At 44.2% G+C, this 13,414-nt stretch overlaps 1 pseudogene; it reads right to left on the bottom strand.

The window, feature by feature from the left end:
• Positions 1-7,383: 7,383 nt before the first annotated feature.
• Positions 7,384-13,414, bottom strand: part of LOC105541352 — a 65,958-nt pseudogene continuing 59,927 nt past the window's right edge.

Raw genomic sequence — 13,414 nt, 5'->3', positions numbered from 1 at the left:
AAAAAAAAAAAAGAAAGAATTCAGGGCGAGTCCATAAAGTGAAAACAAGTTTATTAAGAAAGTAAAGGAATAAAGAACGGCTACTCCATAGACAGAGCAGCCCCAAGGGCTGCTGGTTGCTCATTTTTATGGTTATTTCTTGATTATATGCTAAACAAAGGGTGGATTATTCATGTCTTCCCTTTTTAGACCATAAAGGGTAACTTCCTGACGTTGCCATGGCATTTGTAAACTGTCATGGTGCTGGAGATAGTGCAGCAGCCAGGATGACCAGAGGTCACTCTCATTACCATCTCGGTTTTAGCTGGCTTCTTTACTGTAACCTGTTTTATCAGCAAGGTCTTTATGACCTGTATTTTGTGCCGACCTCCTATCTCATCCTGTGACTTAGAATGCCTTAACTCTCTGAGAATGTGCCCTGGTAGGTCTCAGTCTTATTTTACTCAGCCGCTATTCAAGATGGAGTTGCTCTGGTTCAAATGCCCCTGACACTCACAACAGTGTTATGAGGCAGGTACTTTTAATATCCCCACTTTACAGATGAAGAAGAAAGCACAGAGACGCTAGGCAGTATGCTAAGGATGTGTAACCACCCAACAGGTTCATCTTGCCTGCTGCCCAGATAGAGCTGATTTATCAAACAGGGGAATTGCTATGGGGAAAGGTTTAATTCATGCAGTGCTGGCTGAACGGGAGTCCAGAGTTTTATTATTACTCAAACCAGCCTACCTGAAAATTCAAAAGGTAGGGTTTTTCAACTTTGTCAGGCAAGGGAAAGGGCACTGCTGATTGGCTGGGGATGCAATAAGAGGGGTGTGGAAAATGTGTACTGAGTCTGCTTCTGAGTGGGGCCACCGGACTGGTTGGCCGGTCCAGGTCAGAAGTGCAAAAATCTCAAAAGGCCAGTCTTAGGTTCTACAACAGTGATGTTATCTGCAGAAGTAATTGGGGAGGTTGCAGTCTTGTGACCTCTGGAATAATGGCTGGCCATCGTTTATGTCTATACCTTAGCAGATCTCAGGTTCCTCTCATCCTCCTAACCTGGTGGGCTTTTCAGAGGTAGTTTAGTTTTGGGGAAGGGCTATTGCTATTTAAACTATAAACTAAGTTTCTCCCAAAGTTAGTTTGACCCAAGGATTGCTTGAGTCCAGGAGTGCAAGGTTACAGTGAGCTGTAATTGTGCCACTGCACTCCAACCTGGGCAACAGAGCAGATCCCTGTCTCTTCAAAAAATTTTTTTTTAAAAAAAGAAGGATGACTGGGCTAGGAAAGTACAAGATGAACCTGAGAAACTTAGAATATCATATTCCAGAAGGTAAGTGTGTACTCCAAGAAGGATGGAGACAAAGTAATGCCTGAGGGCAGTTTGGAGGTTGAAGGTGAGATAGGGGTTGGTTAGATCGGATCTCTTTCACTGTTGTAATTTTCTCACTGTTATCATTTTTGCAAAGGCAAGTAGGTATTCTGATGGGACAAACCACAGACCTCTTGGTCAAGGACCCCATGTGGGCAGCCTCAGTAGGAACATTGTGGATCGATGATGAGTAAGGATAGATTTGTGCATGGCTCCATGGAGCCCCCAGTTGAGGGGGCTGTGCATCTGATGCACAGCCAGTAAGTCGTGGTACTCAAATACAACTCCAGAACCTAGGCTCCTTCCTAACTGCTAGGATCAAATGCCTCTCAGGTGCTCTGTTTCCAGGTATCACATTTGTTAAGAGGCGTAGAGAGAAGGAGAGATGGGTGAGCAGTATTACAATCCAACCATCAGTAGGGCAGAGTTGGTCACCCGGTGCCATCAGAAGATAGAAGGGTGTTCTTGCCTCAGAGGTTGAGGCCAGTGAGCTGAGTCTTGAATGACAGAACGTAGGAGGGGATGAGGGTGAAGGAGGAGTCCAGGCAGCAGAAATCACAGAAGAATACCATTGGGAATACCACAGTAGTGTAACAGATCCAAATTTCAGTGCCTGCACTCAGGTAGCAAGACAAACCATTTCCTCTTTTCTTTGAGACCTTAATGTCTATTAGGATCCCCCATTCCTTTGGGTGTCAGAAATAGTTTAATTCAGAGGCAGGGTCCACCTTTGCCCTCAGACCATGTCCTCAACTGGGGGCTCCATGGAGCCATGCACAAATCTATCCTTACTCATCATCGATCCACAATGTTCCTACTGAGGCTGCCCACATGGGGTCCTTGACCAAGAGGTCTGTGGTTTGTCCCATCAGAATACCTACTTGCCTTAGTGAACTCCAGCCCTCCTGTCCCTCTCTAGCAAGAGTCCTCTGTCTCTCTTCCTTCACTGACATGCTTCTCCAAAGATTCTCATCACCAGGTCTCCATGTCTTCACCTCTCAGCCTTCATTCACTACTCAATACCTGGTCAGAAGAATTCTGTTCCCACAACCCATCCACATCGTTCTGCTAAGATCGCCTATGGGCTCCATGTTGCTAAATCCAGCAGTAGCTCTTCTCTTCATCTTGGCTGACTTCTCAGCTATACTCAAATTCCATGATAGCACAGTCTCCTGCGTTCCCTGCTACTACTTTAACCACACCTGAGCATAACCTTGATTTTTCTCGTATTGTCTTGATTTTACCTTCAGCCTCCCCCAGCGCCAAACGTTTAATCCATCAATACGTTCTATCAATTCTATTGTCAACAAATATAGGTCAAGTCCATGGACTTCTCTTCGGTGCCACTGTTAATACCCTGACACGAGCTCCTTTTCTCTCTCACCTGGATTCATGAAACAACCTCTTTACTTGGTCTCTCTGCTTGTACGAAATGCAGTCCCCACAAAGCAGTCAAAGTGATCTTCACACACACACATCTGATTATGGCCAGCCAGGTGCAGTGGCTCACGTCTGTAATCCCAGCACTTTGGGAGGCCGAGTCAGGTGGATAATTTGAGCCCAGAAGTTCAAAACCAGCCTGGGCAACATGGTGAAACCTTATCTCTACAAAAAAATAATAATAATAATACAAAAATAAGCCAGGCATGCTGGCACGCACCTGTAGTCCCAACTACTCGAAGGCTGAGGAAGGAGGATTGCTTGGGTCCAGGAGGTCAAAGCTTCAGTGAGCCATGATTGCACCACTGCACTCCAGCCTGGGTGACGGAGCAAGACTCTGTCTCTAAAAAAAAAAAAAAAGAAAAGAAAAGACAAAAAGAGTCAGTATAATGTTTCATCACACTTGAATACTTTACTGTACAGTTCTGCAAAAAAGGTTGTTCTCACATAAAACCACAGGACAAATATCAAAGACAGAAAATTAACACTGATATATTATTCCCATTAAATCCTTAGACCTCATTTAAGCTTTGTCCAATAACATCCCTTGTAACAAATAACTTCAAAATTACCTGTTGTACCAGGTTGTCATGTCTCTTTAGCCGCTTGCAGCTTGGATCAGTTCCTCAGTCTTCCCTTGACATCCATGAAGATTACAGGCAGGGCCAATTTGAATTCCTTGAGCCCAGGAATTCAAACCCAGCCTGGGCAACATAGCAAGACCCCGTCTCTACAAGTAATAATAAAAAATTAGGCTGGGTGCGGTAGCTCATGCCTGTAATCCCAGCACTTTGGGAGGCCGAAGTGGGTGGATCACCTGAGGTCAGGAGTTCGGGACCAGCCTGGCCAACATGATGAAACCCGGTCTCTACTACAAATACAAAAAATTAGCCAGGCTTTTTGGCGCACACCTGTAATCCCAGCTGCTTGGGAGGCTGAGGCAGGAGGATCTCTTTAACCCGGGATGTGGAGGTTGCAGTGAGCTGGGATTGTGCCATCACACTCCACCTTGGGTGACAAAGCAAGATTCTGTCTCAAAAAAAAAAAAAGAAAAGAAAAGAAATTAACTGGGCGTGGTGGCATGCACCTGCAGTCCCAGCTACTCAGGAGGCTGAGGTGGGAGAATCACTGGAACCCAGGCGGTTGAGGCTGCAGTGAGCTGAGATTGCACCCCTGCACTCCAGCCTAGACAACAGAGCAAGACCCCATCTCAAAAAAAAAAAAAAAAAAAAAAGATTACAGGCAAGTTAAACTGTAGGCTGTCCATCAATCTGGGTTTGGCTTTTTAGATTCAGGTAATGCATCCTTGGCATACGGTTATTTCATTGCATCTTATTACGTAACACATAATTTCGGTTTGCCCCTTTGCTGATGATGTTCAGTTTGGTCACTTGATTAAGGGGTGGGGTGAGGGGAGGTCTTCCGGACTTCCCTACTGTAAAGAGACTTTTTCCCTTTATAATTATTGAGTATTTTGTATGGATGTACTTTAAGACTATGTAAACAATCCTGTTCCTCATCAAACTTTCAGTTCATTCATTCATTCACTTATTCATTTAACCAATGTGATCCATGGATTTCTATCTTTTTCAGTCCATTATTCTCATTAATCGAATGCTTCGGTTATCCCAGTTTGGGCCAATGGAAACCATTTCAAGATGGCTTCTGTGTCTTTTTTTTTTTTTTTTTTTGTCTCCATCCTTCTTGGATCACTCACTTACATTCTGGAATATGATGTTCTAGGTTCTTCAGGTTCATCTTGTACTTTCCTAGTCCCGTCATCCTCCTTTTTAAACAAGATTTTTTTGAAGAGATAGGGGTCTGCTCTGTTGCCCAGGTTGAAGTGCAGCAGCACAATCACAGCTCACTGCAGCCTCACACTCCTGGACTCAAGCGATCCTCCCACCTCAGCCTCCCAAGTAGCCAGGACTACAGGTGTACACCACTACCTGGCTAATTTTTTTTTAATTATGTAGCTGTGTTGCACAGGCTGGTCTTGAACTCCTGGCCTCGAGCAATCCTTCCCCATTGGCCTCCCAAAATGTGGGGATTACAGGTGGAAGCCACCAGGCCCATGCCTAGCCCCCAGCCATCCTTCTGCCACTCATATTTTGACACACCATGCCAGGTGGCACTTCCACCCCCACATTCACTCTGTCCAGGATCTGACACCTCCACCCCACATACTGGGCCACCCACCATGTGTGGATGCCCTCTTTACCCAGGTAGAACTCTAACACCCCATGCCAGGCGGCGCTCGTAGGTGGATGCCTGCCTCACCTTGCTTGATTTTTTTTTTTTTTTTTTTGAGGTAGATTCTCACTCTGTCACCCAGGCTGGAATGCAGTGGCACAATCTTGGCTCACTGCAACCTCCGCCTCCCAGGCTCAAGTGATTCTCCCACTTCAGCCTCCCGAGTAGCTGAGACTACAGGTGCCCGCCACCACTTCCAGCTAATTTTTGTATTTTTAGTAAAGACGGGGTTTCACCATGTTGGCCAGGCTGGTCTCCAACTCCTGATCCACCCGCCTCAGCCTCCCAAAGTGCTGGGATTGCAGGCGTGAGCCACCGCGCCTGACCTCTTGCTTGAATTCTGATACCTGCTGCATGGATGCTCTCACCTGGTCAGGCTTTGATGCCTCACATAGAGTTGTCCTCTTATGCGGAGCACTTCTTTACGTCCTCATGATCAGACATCCCACACTGGCTGTCATCCTACACGAATGCTTTCCACACTCCAATGCTCCGATACTCCAAGCTAGGCTGGCCATCAGCAGGGAGGCCCTCTTATCCAACTCAGGTTCCAATGCTCTGCATCAGTCACCAAACCTCACCCTGGCTATCTCTGACATCCCAGGCTAGGCCATCCCCACGCCTCCCACGTGGATGCCCTCCTCACCTGCTTCGGGATGGCAGGGCTTCCCTGCTGCTCTGTGTGGATGTCCGCCTTGCTTGGTCCCACGCAATGACTTTTAAATGGATTTGTTCAGGAAGAGAAAGAAACGGAAGAAGTGGGGAAAGAGAAAGAAATAAGGGAGACTCTTCTTTTAGAATCAAGGGGTGAACGTGCAGGTTTGTTACAAGCCTTCCATGATGCTACGGTTTGGGGTGTGAATGGTCCTGTCATCCAGGTAGTAAGTATGGTACCCAATAGGAAGTTTCTCAGCCCTTGCCTCCCCACCTTTCTCCCCTCTCTGGTAGTTTGCATTGTCTATTTTTCCCATCTTTATGTCCATGTGTACCAAATGCTTAGCTCCCACTTAGAACCTGCAGTATTTGATTTTCTCTTTCTTGGTCAGTTGGCTTAGGATAATGTCCTCCAGCTGCCTCCATGTTGCTGCAAAGGGCATGATATCATCATTTTTTTAAATGCTGCATAGTACAATAGAGGTGGGGTGGATCTTTTAATGCCAAACGAAGATTTTTTTTTTTTTTTTTTTTTTTTTTTTTTTTGAGAAGGAGTCTCACTCTGTCACCCAGGCTGGAGTGCAGTGACACGGTCCCAGCTCACTGCAAGCTCTGCCTCCCAGGTTCACACCATTCTCCCGCCTCAGCCTCCCAAGTAGCTGGGACTACAGGCACCCGCCACCATGCCCAGATAATTTTTTTTTTTCTTTTTTCTTTTTTTTGTATTTTTAGTAGAGACAGGGTTTCACCGTGTTAGCCAGGATGGTCTCCATCTCCTGACCTCGTGATCCACCCACCTCGGCCTCCCAAAGTGCTGGGATTACAGGCATGAGCCATGCGCCCGGCACATTTTCTTTATCCAGCCCACCACTGATGGGCACCTGGAAAAGCCTATTTTCTTGTAAACCCATTCTAATCAGACTTTGTCCACCAAAACTGCTCCCAGCAAGTTAACTATGACCTCCGCAATGGTTGATTATCATAGCTCACTCAACAGAGCTCTTCCTCCTATGCCTGGTTCACTTGGGTTTGAGGATACACATTCTCCTGGTTTCCTTCCTGCCTCATGGAACTGCCTAAGTAGAGAAGCCACCTGCCCGTGAACCTAAGACACTAAAATCCTGAAGTGTGTGGACTGCATTCCTGAATTAAAGGCTACCAAAAATGTCACTGTCATGACATACCCACCCCAGATATATACAAAGCGGCTAGATGGGAACAAAATTAAAGGGATAATTATTCATTATAAAACTACTACCTTCACCAGAGGCCAAGGTTAAAATAATAATCTAAACACTGATCTGGTTCTTAGTTTTAATTAATTTTCTTTAAGATGCTCGTCGCCATTTAGAAACCTTCACAAATGAATGTTAATTCATATCACTGAAGTGAAAGAGAAAGGGGTTTTTTTGTTTTAAATGTTTTTCTGTTTTTTTTTTTTTAAATTAACACACCTAACCTATTTCATGTTTAAAATCTTCTCTGCTGAGGCCCAAGTTAGGTTTCCCAATGGAACAAGAATACAGCTCCTGGGAATTAGGGCAAAATGGCTTGTTAAATGAACAAAGACAGAGGCTGAAATACAAATATTTTGTGAAGTGTTCATATTTTATCAGCCAAAGTGAGCTATAGCAAATCATCACATGTCTAAAAAATGTAGAGATTACTGGGAGCTGCTCGTTTTACATCGAGTCGACCTTCTGTTGCTTTAATGACCTGATCTGAAATAACCTGGCAGGCTCAGCATCAGCCCCAGGGTCTGTGTCAGCAAAGGGACCCACTCTGTCCGTCACTGACATGACGCACACGCCTGGCTGCCACTCACCAGCAGGGGGCACTGCGCCGGGGCCTTTCTGTAGGCAAAAGCACTCAAAAGCTGAAGATTGAGAAACACATATTCCGGGAGACTGAAAAATGTGCGTCACTGTCACCATCTCTGACAAACTCATTGCCACACAATCGACAGGACATCTTCATGTGTGCCTTCATAACAATATCCACTGTAGGGTGTTCTGAGGCCCACAGCCTATCCCAGAATTACAAATAAAATAGCATCATAGTGAAGCCGCAAATACTGAGTCTATCTGAAACCCTTTCAGTGAACATGATTCTTATTTTATTTTATTTTATTGTACTTTATTGTATTTTATATTTTGAGATAGGGTCTGTCTCTGCCACTCAGCCGGGAGTGCAGTGGCACAATGATAGCTCACTGCAGACTTGAACTCCCGGGACTCAAGTGATCCTCCCACCTCAGCCTCCTGAGTAGCTAGGACTATGGCTTGCACCTCCATGCTCAGCTGAATTTTTTTTTATTTTATTTTTTGTAGAGACAGGGTCTCACTTTGTTGCCTAGGCTGGTCTGGAACTCCTGACCTCAAGCAGTCTTCCTACCTCAGCCTCCCAAAGTGCTTGGATTACAGGCGTGAGTCACTGCTCCCGGTCAACATCTACATTTCATATTTGGGGAAAGTGGGGCCCATACATTACGTATTTTGTGATATATGAGAGACAAAATAAGAATTTTAATTGCATTGAATATTTAAAAGACTGTAATGGCTGACCCATAAAAGAGGATTTTATCAATTATTTCCTCTCTAGTGAGCCACTCCTATCAGCACAAATTTTCCCCATGTCAAAAAAAAAAAAAGTTTTGGCTAGGTGCAGTGGCTCATGCCTGTAATCCCAGCAGTTTGGGAGGCCAAGGTGGGAGGATCACTTGAGGCCAAGACTTGAAGACTTATCTGAACAACATAATGAGACTCCTGTCTCTACCAAAAGAAAATTAAAAATCAGCTGGACATGGTGGCATGCACCTGTAGTCCCAGCTACTAGGGAGGCTAAAGGGGGAGGATCACTTGAGCCCAGGAGTTTGAGGCTGCAATGAGCCGTGATTGCATCACATCACTCCACTCCACTCCCTGTCTCCAAAAAAAGAAAAAAAAATTTTTGTCCTTTCTTTCCCCTCTCATTACTGCCCCATTTCTCTGTCTTTCCCCATATAGGGGAGTTGTGTGGTAAACACACTCTAAGATGAGTATTCACATCCTTGAATAAACTCCTCCCCTTGAAGGAGGACATATTTTGCTTGAGTGTGAGCAAAGCTGTGACTTGCTTCTAACCAACTGTATACAGCAAAATCAATAGGATGTCATTCCCAAGATTACTTTACATACTATTAAGACTCCATCTTGCTATCAAACTCACTCTAACACTGTCTCTCAAGATAGTTCTGAAGAAATGAGCAGCCAAGATGGGAGGCCAATCTACCAAGAAGCTAAAGACAACCTCTAAGAGCTGGAAGCAGCCAGCAAGAAGCCAGGACCCTCAGTCCCACAACCACAAGGAAATGAGTTCTATCACCAACCTGAGTGAGCTTGAAAGAACCTTCTTCCCCAGCTGAGCCTCCAGATTAGAACACATTCAAGCCAATCCCTTGACGGCAGCCCTGTGAGACCCTAAGAAGAGGATCCAGTTAATCTGTGCCCAGACCCTTGTGAGATAATAAATGCATGTTTTCTTTTAAGTCACTAAGTTTTTGGTAATTTTTTATGCAGCTGTGTTCAGGGATTTCCCAGTACCACTCTCAGCTTCAGTGATCACTAGAAGGACTCATAGAATTCAGCAGAGCCATTACACTCATGGTTACAGATTATCACAATGAGCAGATATAGATTAAAATCGTCAATGAAAAAAAGATGCACAGGGCAGAGTCGGGAGAGACCAGGCATCAGTTTCCAGTTGTTCTCTCACCGTGGAGTCATGTAGACAGCACTTAATTCTCTCAGCAATGATGAATGACAGCTCCCACAGAGTATTACCAAACAGGGAAACTCACTGAAGCCTTTATGTCCAGGGCTTTTATTGAAGGTTGGTTACCTAGGCATGGCTGACTGCCTGCATGGCTGACTCTGGTCTCCAGCACCTCCAGAGATTGAGATCATACTGGGTAGTACAAGGCCCCTGCCATCAATCACATTGTTAACATGAACTATCTTACATGGCTCAAGGCCTCAGATAAACAAAGACACTCCTAACAGACAGGAGATTCCAGGAGATTAGAGGTTGTCTCCCAGTAGCCAGGCAAGGACCAAACCTTTCTTTGGAATGTGGAAGAATCAGACTACCTAAACCTGCTGAATCCTTTACAGCACAGCAGAAATAGATAACTAATAAGGATTTTGGTACCTAGAAATAGGGTGCTGCTGTGGAAGTGGTTTTGGAATAAGGTAGTGGGTGGAGGCTAGAAGAATTGTGATGAGCATCATAGAAAAAGTATAAATTGCTTTAAACAAGCCATTAATAGAAATCTGGACTTGGAGAATGCTACCGGTGACGGTTCAGAAGGAAGTGAGGGCCATGTTATTAGAAAATGAAGGAAGGAAAGGCTGGGTGCAGTGGCTCATCCCAGTAATCCCAGTACTTTGGGAGGCCAAGGCAGATGGATCACTTGAGGTCAGGAGTTCGAGACCAGCCTGGGCAAAATGATGAAACCCCATCTCTACAAAAAAAAAAAAAAAAAAGAAGAAGAAGAAAGGAGGAGGAGGAGGAGGAGGAGGGGAAGAAGAAGAAGACGACGACGACGGAGGAGGAGGAGGAGGAGGGGGAGGAAAGAAAGAAGAAGGGAGGAAGGAAGGAAGGAAAGGGAAGAAAGGAAAGGGAAGGAAGGGAAGGAAAGAAGGAAGGAAGAGAGAGAGAGGAAGGAAGGAACAGTAACAGTAAATAAAGTAGAAATCAGGAGACATTCATGGGACTGGGGCCAATCAGACATCAACATGGTGGATTAGCATCCAAGATGGAGCAATATTTGTCTCCACAGGAAGAGATGTGAATCACTGGGGATTAGACTGTGGTAGACAGACTGTAAGATTATCCTCAATAATCCCCAAATTCTAGTATTAATACACATTTAGAATCCCCTTCCCTTGAGTATGGGCAGGACCTGTAACTTGCCTTAACCAATAGAATAGGACAAAGGTGAGGTGACATCATTCCCAGTACCATGTTACGTTACACCATGGTACCACGTTACGTTAAATAAGATTCCATCTTGCTAGCAGACTCACCCTTGGAACTCTCTCCCTTGCTAGCCATGAGGAAACAGATGACTATGTTAGAGAATCGTTAAGTTTCAAGAAACTGCAGGTGTCTTCTATTAGCTGAGGATGCCTCACAGTGTCCAGATGTTTAGTCAAACATTGTTCTGGTTACTTCTATGAAGGTGTTTTTGTGTGAGATTAACGTTGAAATCGATGGACTTTGAGCAAAGCAGATTGCCCTCCATAATGTGAGTGTGCCTCATCCAATCAGTTGAAGGCCTAAATAGAACAAAAATACTGACCTCCCCCAAGCAACAAGGAATTCTGCAGCAGATGCCTTGACTTGAATTGAAATGTTAGCTCCCTCTAGGGCAGGGGGGTCCAATCTTTTGGCTTCCCTGGGACACATTGGAAGAAGAACAATTGTCTTGGGCCACATATAAAATACATGAATGCTAAGGACAACTGACAACCTAAAAATAAAAATCACACAAAAAAAACTCAAAATGTTTTAAGAAAGTTTATGAATTTGTGTTGGGCCTCACTCAAAGCCATCTTGGGTCGCATGCCCCATGGGCTGTGGATTGGACAAGCTTGCTCTAGAGGGTCACTGTCCTGATGACCTTTGGATCTGAACTACAGCACTAATTCTTCTCTGGGTCTCTGTGCTGCTGGCCCACCCCACAATTTTTGGACTTGTCAGCCTCTATAATCATGTGAGCTAATTCCTTAAAATAAATTTCTCTCTCTATATATATATATAAATATACACATACACACACACACACACACATATACACATATACATACATGTATACACACACACACACGCATACTATTGATTCTGTTTCTCTGGAGAACCCTGAGTAATAGAGTAAAGGAACAACAAATTGAATGACTGTGAATTTCCCATCAGGTACCACAGAGGCCAGAAGGCAGTGGAAAAACATTTCTAAATTGCTGAAAGAGGCTGGGGATGTGGCTCAAGCCTGTAATCCCAGCACCTTGGGAGGCCGAGTGGACGGATCACTTGAGGCCAGTAGTTTGAGACTGGCCTGGGCAACATGGCAAAACTCCATCTCTACTGAAAACACACAAATTAGCCAGGCATGGTGGTGCATGCCTGCAATCCCAGCTACTCAGGAGGCTGAGGCACGAGAATTGCTTGAACTCTGGAGGCGGAGGTTACAGTGAGCTGAGATCATGCCATTGCACTCCAGCCTGGGCAACAGAGTGAGACTCTGCTTCAAAAAAAAAAAAAAAAAAAACAAAAGTACTGAAAGAAAAGAACTGTTAACATAGAATTTCATATCCAAAGAAAATGCCCTTCACAAATGAAGGTACAATAAGAACATTCTCAGATGATGGAAAATGCAGAGAATTTGTCACCAGCAAACCTGTTCCAAAGAAATGCTGAAATAAATTCTGGCAGAAGGGAAATCAAACCAGTGGGTAACATGGAGCTTGAGGAATGAGGAAGAGCAACATAAATGGGAAATATCTGGATAAATATAGTAGGTTATTTTTCTCCCTTTAAGTTTCAAAAAACTATGTGTGGTGGCTGGAAGCAAAAATTATAACATCATCTGGTGGGGTTTTAAAATTGTATGTACATACAACCCACGTGGCAACTACAACATAAATGAGGGCAAGGGGTCCTATCTGGGAATAAGGTTTCTCTGTCCTCCATATTGAATTGGTAGAAGCTGATGTCAGTGAAAACAGCAGAGTGAGAACGTATAAAGAGCCTCTCCTCCATAGAAGCAGTGAGAACATGGGTGAAATTTTTTAGAATCTGCTTTTTCAGGACTGTGGAGACTTACAGAACATTTATTTTTTTTAAATGACTGAATCTCAGAGAGAACAATGAGTTTTGTGGTGACTTAATTTGCCCTGTTCTCATCCCCCTGCCCTCACTCCATGGTAACCTTGAAAACCGGCAGATTGTTATCATGGTGAAAACCAGCACACTGGCAGTCACTGGAGGGGGCAAATGGAATTGGAGCTCCTTTAAAGTCCCCTTCTCAGAGAATTTTCATTATTTGACCTATCTCATGGCTCCTTAAAAGACCCCAGTCTTAGGCTGTCTTTATTTGACTTGACTGGGATCCCAGGACAAATAGTTCTCCTTGCTATGTTGCCAGGCTGGTCTCAAATTCCCAGGTTCAAGTGATCCTCCTGCCTCAGCCTCCCAAAGTGCTGGAATTACAGGCACGAACCACCATGCCTGGCCAGATTTTGCACCTTGAACTGGTTTAGATAGTGATCAAATGCCTTTGCTATCTATCGAGATGATCACACGGTTTTGCTCCTTTAGTGTGTCTATATGATGAAGTACACTGATTGGTTTTCAAATGGTAAACTAACTTCATGTTCCTGGTATAAATTCTACTTGGTCAGATGCATTGGACTAAAGGCTCTTTCTTCCCTTGTGCTGCTTGTACTCCATTAAGCCTCATGTCTTCTATTTCTGATTCACTTTTTTCACCCACATAATTGAGACACATCAAAATTTAGTGAGTTATGCAAAGTACAGTGAACATGATAAAGTCTTTTGAGAATTAAACTCATGCTTTACAAAAAGAAATAATGTAGGCAAATAATACAAGGATTATATGTTATCATACTTTATAAGATACTGAAAATTTCTTTTTTTTTTTTTTTTTTTAGACGG

The sequence above is a fragment of the Mandrillus leucophaeus genome, unplaced genomic scaffold (genome assembly GCF_000951045.1).
Source record: "Mandrillus leucophaeus isolate KB7577 unplaced genomic scaffold, Mleu.le_1.0 Scaffold238, whole genome shotgun sequence".
NCBI classification, from domain to species: domain Eukaryota; kingdom Metazoa; phylum Chordata; class Mammalia; order Primates; family Cercopithecidae; genus Mandrillus; species Mandrillus leucophaeus.
Note: the sequence above shows the minus strand (reverse complement) of the source record. Positions and strands in the feature narration are given on the sequence as shown.